The following is a 6,464-nucleotide window of genomic DNA, read 5'->3' as shown; positions in this document are numbered from 1 at the left end:
TCTAGAACTTCTGACTAGAGTGCATGAAGTGCTTCATTGCTGGAAGGTATAATCAGGTAAAGGAAATCCTAGGCTCAAATCCATTAAAAATTGACTCTGTTCTCCTGTTTCTCTTTTGACTCTTCTAAGTCAGTTTTGTTGTCTCTGAAATATACCTGAGATAAGAACAAGCACATCTAATGTGATCAATTAAATTGAGATGTGTTGTGTCAAGTAGAGATTTCAAAGACTTAGCATGAAAAATGTTTTAATTTCTCATTAATAACTTTTATATTGATTATATGTTGAAATGGTAATTGGGCTAAGTAGACTAAATTACCTAAATTAATTTTCCATACTGTTTATAATTTTTAATGTGACTGCTGAAAAAATTTTAAATTAAATTTGTAGCTCTGTTTTTATGTTCATAGGACAGCACTGGAATAGATGATTTACGAAGTAAAAACTACAAACAGTATGACAAAAAAATTTATCTTCACAGCTAATCTAATTAGTGAAAACTTACATAACCTTTAGTTTTTAAGATAACAAGATACTAAAAAATGTTATTAACAAGGACATAGTAAAATAAGCATGCTTACAGATTAGTAATGAGGTTATAAGTTGTTAAAATCTTTCCCCAAAAAAACTGGAAATACATTGAAAAGCCTTTAAAATACTGGTTCCCTTCTAATAAACAACTATGATACAAATTTCTGTACAATGATGTTGATTGTGGCATTATTATCTAGGAATGTATTACAATAACCTGAATAGTGAAGGTAAGGAAATATTTAAATAAAATGGCCTTCAGTCACATATTGTCCATATTCTGGTCACAGCACCTTTCTAATACTAATTTAATAGTAGATATTTGTACACTGAAATATAAAGATATAATCATGTTGTATGTTAGTGTAATTAAGATTTGGTTTTTCTAGAACTGTTTTGGTGTTACAGATTTTCTAAAATAAAAATTAGCATTAATTATAGGAAATAAAGAAAAAAAGAGAACAAGATGGGTTCAGTATCTGCTAGCTTCAATCATCTTCCGTGTTTTCATTTGCAAATGCCCTAAACTTAGAAATGTCTTAAATAGGTACATAGATGATTTCCATCATTTCCCTTCAACTCATTTCCTTTTTTCCTCTCACTTCTTACCTACCAAACCAAATTATTACCGAATAACATTTTAGCTACAGATAAGCTCTCAAGTGTTTCTTTGAAAAGATTAATGTTAATTTTAAAATAAATGTTTTTCACCTGTCTTACCTAAATGTTAACATTTTCTGGGTTTTTTCTGATTCATACCAAAAAAAAAAAAAATCAGCTCACTAAATTAACATACTTATCTCCAACCTTCCTTTTAATCCATATTCATTTTATTTATCAGTATCTGATAAAATTTAACTAACATATTTAGAAATCTTTCACTAAAAGAAAACAAAAATCCTGTGGCTTTAGATAAGTATTTAAATATAAAAATAGTAATTTAATTGACTATAAAAACTCAATATTAGCATTGAGAAATAGGTCAGGATTTTTCTGACTTGTCTCTGGTGTTGATCATGAATAAGCTCACAATCTTGGTTCTTGTTTTTTACTTGATCATCGTTTGGCAGTGGGAAAGATACATTTACAGTTGTCTGGTTTACCCCTCCCATTCTGCCAGTGTTGGTTCTAGCAGAGTTGATCATCATGGCCATAGTACACAAGCTTAGACTTAGAATCAACTTACTGGGGCAGATGACAGTATGAACTCAAAGTGTTATTTCAAAATAGACTAAGATTCCCTTTTGCCCACCGCAGGCTCCAGGGTAACAGTGTGCAATAGAGAAGTCGGTGACGATTGGGACCCCAGTGAGATGGGCCTGTTCACTGCCTAAAAAGTCCCGTTCATGGTCTGACCAACCAGCAACATGGTAACGAGTGTGGCCTTCAGTGACAACCTCCCTACGTATAAGCTGGGGCGGGGCAGGGAGTGGGTATGGGCAAGGGCGCCCTCACCATTCAGCTTTTCCAGAAGATCTTTGTGCCTGACTACAACCCCACCATCCAAGACTCTTCCCTGAAACATACAGATATCGACAATCAGTGTGCCATCTTGGATGTTCTGGACACGGCCAGCAGGAGGAGTTCAGCGCCTACCCGGAGCAGTACATGCGCACGGGGGACGGCTTCCCCACAGTCTTCTCGGTCACGGACAAGGCCACCTTCGAGCACGTGGACCACTTCCACCAGCTCATCCTGCGCGTCACGGACAGGGAGTCATTCCCGATGATACTCATGGTCAAAAGGTTGATCTGATTCATTTGAGGAAAATCACCAGGGAGCAGGAAAAGAAATGGTGACCAAACACAATATTCCATATATAGAGACCAGAGCCAAGGACCCACCTCTCAGCGTTGATGAAGCTTTCCACGACCTGATTAATTAGGCAACAGATCCAGAAAAAAAAAGCCAGACGAGGAAGAAGAAAACCAAACGTTGGGGAGACTAGGTCACGGGCACCCACAAACTGCAGTGCGTGATATCGTGATGGCCCAAGGCCCTGGGCACAGTGACTGGGAACTGGCCAGTCCTCGGGACTCCACTGCCTAACTGCACCGAAGACCATCCTAACCATGACCCTTGGCTCGAGGACTTGGCACAGGAAGGGAGAGAGGGAGGGTGGGCAGGGAGGAGGTAGGGTCTGGCTTTTCCGGAGGGACACAGGAGACTGGGTGTCTCCCCAGAGACGAGGAGGCAACACTAGACAGAACAGTATCCGAGCCCCTGTGTTGATGCAACCCGGTCCCTCCCTCTCTCAGTGGCTGTGCTATTTCTCTGAACTCCATAGTGTGGGTTTGATGTGGGAATGTTTTAATTAACAAGCCACGATCAAGCTCCACCCCAACCCCACCCCCAGGCCACAGCGTCTGAGTTTGGGTGTCTTTTGTAGATTTTTAAATTATTTCAAGGATTATTGTTTTATTAAAGGGGTCTGTAAGCACCCCCCCTCAAAAAAAAATGACTAAGATTCAAATTTTCTACATGAGATGACCAAACGGGGGTATGAGTTTGTTCTCAAGATCCCCAAAGAAGCTTAGAATTAATAAAAATTGGAAAAGCACAGATCAACATGTATTTATAGACTTTATTGATTGTGGTGATGACAAGGGCTCACCTATCACTTTGTGCTCAATTTTGTTTATGAGTAACATTGCTAATGAGGAATACACAGTGTGGGCTTTGGTACCATCTGGCACTGTATGGCCAAGGACTAGTCTAACCCTGCAAGGCGGTATGTCAACAGCAGAGCCTGATGTTAATCATACTGGCATCCTTGACAATTGGCAGCGTGTTTATAAAGTAGTAGACACTCAATAAATGCTAATATTATTCATTAACACATAATGAACAGTCCTACATAGTCAACAAAAGTATGATATTCAGGAAAGTATTATTGAGCCCTCAAGTTGGTGGAATGTTTCTCCCAATACTTAGTAGCTATATTTCTTAATTAATTGAGGCACTTTATATAAAATAAAATTCACTCATTTAAAGAGTATAGTTCAATGAGATTTGACAATTTAATATGCCTATTCTATACATTTGGAGAAGGAAATGGCAACCCACTCCAGGGTTCTTGCCTGGAGAATGCCAGGGACGAGGGAGCCTGGTGGGCTGCCGTCTACGGGGTCGCACAGAGTCAGACACAACTGTAGCGACTTAACATGCTATACATTTTCTTCAAAGCACCAACTGAATTTCACTCCAACTACTTTGTTAGGTTGAGATTTTAATTCCATTCAATTCAAACTATTTTCTAATTTGTCTTGTCATTTTCTCTTTAACCCATGGGTTATTTAGAAGAGTGTTTTTGCTTTCCAAATATTTTGTGTTTTTCCAAATAGCTTTCTATCTTTCATTTCTAATTGAATTTTCCTGTGGACAGAGTATAAACTCTGTGTGATTTAAGTTATTGTAAATTTACTGATTTATTACACTGAACAAAGCCTAGTTTCCCTAATGTTCCATATTACTTGGGGAAAAAAAATGTGTTTTCTGCTCTTGTACTTTTCTATAAATATCAGTTAGTTCATGTTGGTAGTGTTAAGTTTTCTATACCTTTACTGATTTTTCTGTTGGCTCAAACTTCAGTTACTGAGAAGGAGCACTTAAATCTCCAAATGTAATTGTGGTTTCATCTATCTTTCCTTTCAGCCCTCTTAGTACTACTTTCACACATTTAGAGGCTCTGTTATGGATCCTTACATACTTAGAAAGGTTACATTTTCTTAATGAATTGTTCTTCTTTATCATTTCATACTATATGCTTTATCCTCAATAATATTTTTGTCATGGGGTATAATTTACTCTCCAGTCAAACTTTACTGCAGTTATTATTCGGAGATTGTATAATTTTCCATCCTCTTGCTTTTTATATATAATTTCCCATCCTCTTGTTTTTAACCTATTTGTGTTTTCATGTTTTAAGAACGTTCCTTATGACAGCATACAGTTGAACTTTGTGTTTGTTTTTCTATTCATTTTGATAATTTCTGCTTTTTTATTGGAGGGTTTAGTTGCTTCATCATGTATCAAGTAAAAACAACACACTTCAATTTACCCCCTTCCAGATTTTGTGCTCTTGTTGTGGTATGTTTTGTCTCTGCATATGCTACAAACTTCATAGTGTATTATCTCCATTTTACTCAATACCTTTTATTTTTATTTTTTAAGTTATATAGTAAAATTGACTTCATTTTAATTCTTGTGTATCACTCTTTGGATTTTAATACATATGCATTTGTGTCACTACCACCATAATCAGAATATAGAAAACCTCCAAATTCCCACCAAATTCCTTGTGATACCAACTTGTAGATATGTACATACTGTTATGATTAATTTTATACAACAACTTGACTGGACCACAGGCTGTCCAGATATTTGGTGAAATATTATCCTAAGTGTTTCTATGAGGGTGTTTGTGGATGAGTTTAACATTTAAATCAATAAATTAAAGAAGATTACCTTCCTTATGTGAGTGGGCCTCATCCTATGAACTGAAGGCCTGATTAGGACAAAAAGGCTGATCTTTTACTTAGTAAGAGAGATTTCTTCCTGCCAAATGGTCTTCTAACTGGGACATCATCTTTTTTCTCCCTTAAGATTTAAACTGAAAACATCTGCTTTTCGGGGCTCAATCTTGCTCTACAGTTTCCAGGCTGAAACTAATTCCTGAAACCCCTTATCTGTTCTCTATCACTATAGTTTTGTCTTTTTGAGAATATCATATTAATTAAATAATTGTACATATAATCTTTTGAAATTGACTTCTCTCACGTAAAATATTCAGAATTTAACCAAGTTGTTGTGTATGAACAGTTTATACTTTTATATTGTTCACAATACATTATTTTATGGAAATTAAATAGTTTATCCATTCATTAGGTGAAGAGCATGTGAGTGTTTTTTTATTTTTTTTTTGTTTTTGGCAATCATGAATGTAGAGGCTATGAAATTTGTGTATAAGTTTTTGTGTAAGCGTTAAGTTTTCAGTTCTCTAGGGTAGACACCCAGACTTGGGACTGCTGGGTCACATGGTATGTGTATGTTTAACCTTGAAAGAAGTTGTCAAATGATTTTCCAGTGACTGTACCATCTTTGTTCCCATTGGCAATGTATGAGAGTTACAGGCATTCTCTATCCTTGTCAGGACCTATATTGTCAGTTCAGTTCAGTTCAGTTGCTCAGTCGTGTCCAACACTTTGCAACCCCATGAATCACAGCACGCCAGGCCTCCCTGTCCATCACCAACTCCCAGAATTCACTCAAACTCACGTCCATCAAGTCGGTGATGCCATCCAGCCATCTCATCCTCTGTCATCCCCTTCTTCTCCTGTCCCCAATTCCTCTCAGCATCAGAGTCTTTTCCAATGAGTCAACTCTTCGCATGAGGTGGCCAAAGTACTGGAGTTTCAGCTTCAGCATCATTCCTTCCAAAGAACACCCAGGACTGATCTCCTTTAGGATGGACTGATTGGATCTCCTTGCAGTCCAAGGGAAGAGTGTTCTCCAACACCACAGTTCAAAAGCATCAATTCTTCGGCTTTCAGCTTTCTTCACAGTTCAACTCTCACATCCATACATGACCATGGGAAAAACCATAGCCTTGACTAGACAAAGTAATGTCTCTGCTTTGGAATATGCTATCTAGGTTGGTTATAACTTTCCTTCCAAGGAGTAAGCATCTTTTAATTTCATGGCTGCAGTCACCATCTGCAGTGATTTTGGAGCCCAAAAAAATAAAGTTTGACACTGTTTCCACTGTTTCCCCATCTATTTCCCATGAAGTGATGGGACCAAATGCCATGATCTTCGTTTTCTGAATGTTGAGCTTTTTTTTTTAATTTATTTTTTACTTTACAATATTGTATTGGTTTTGCCATACATCAAGATGAATCTACCGCGGGTGTACACATGTTCCCAATCCTGAA

The 6,464-nt window shown here is 37.3% G+C and overlaps 1 pseudogene; it reads left to right on the top strand.

The window, feature by feature from the left end:
• Nucleotides 1,899–2,518, top strand: LOC102183836 (annotated as a pseudogene).

Source organism: Capra hircus, chromosome 18 (genome assembly GCF_001704415.2).
Source record: "Capra hircus breed San Clemente chromosome 18, ASM170441v1, whole genome shotgun sequence".
NCBI lineage: Eukaryota > Metazoa > Chordata > Mammalia > Artiodactyla > Bovidae > Capra > Capra hircus.
This window is presented reverse-complemented; position numbering and strand designations above follow the sequence as displayed.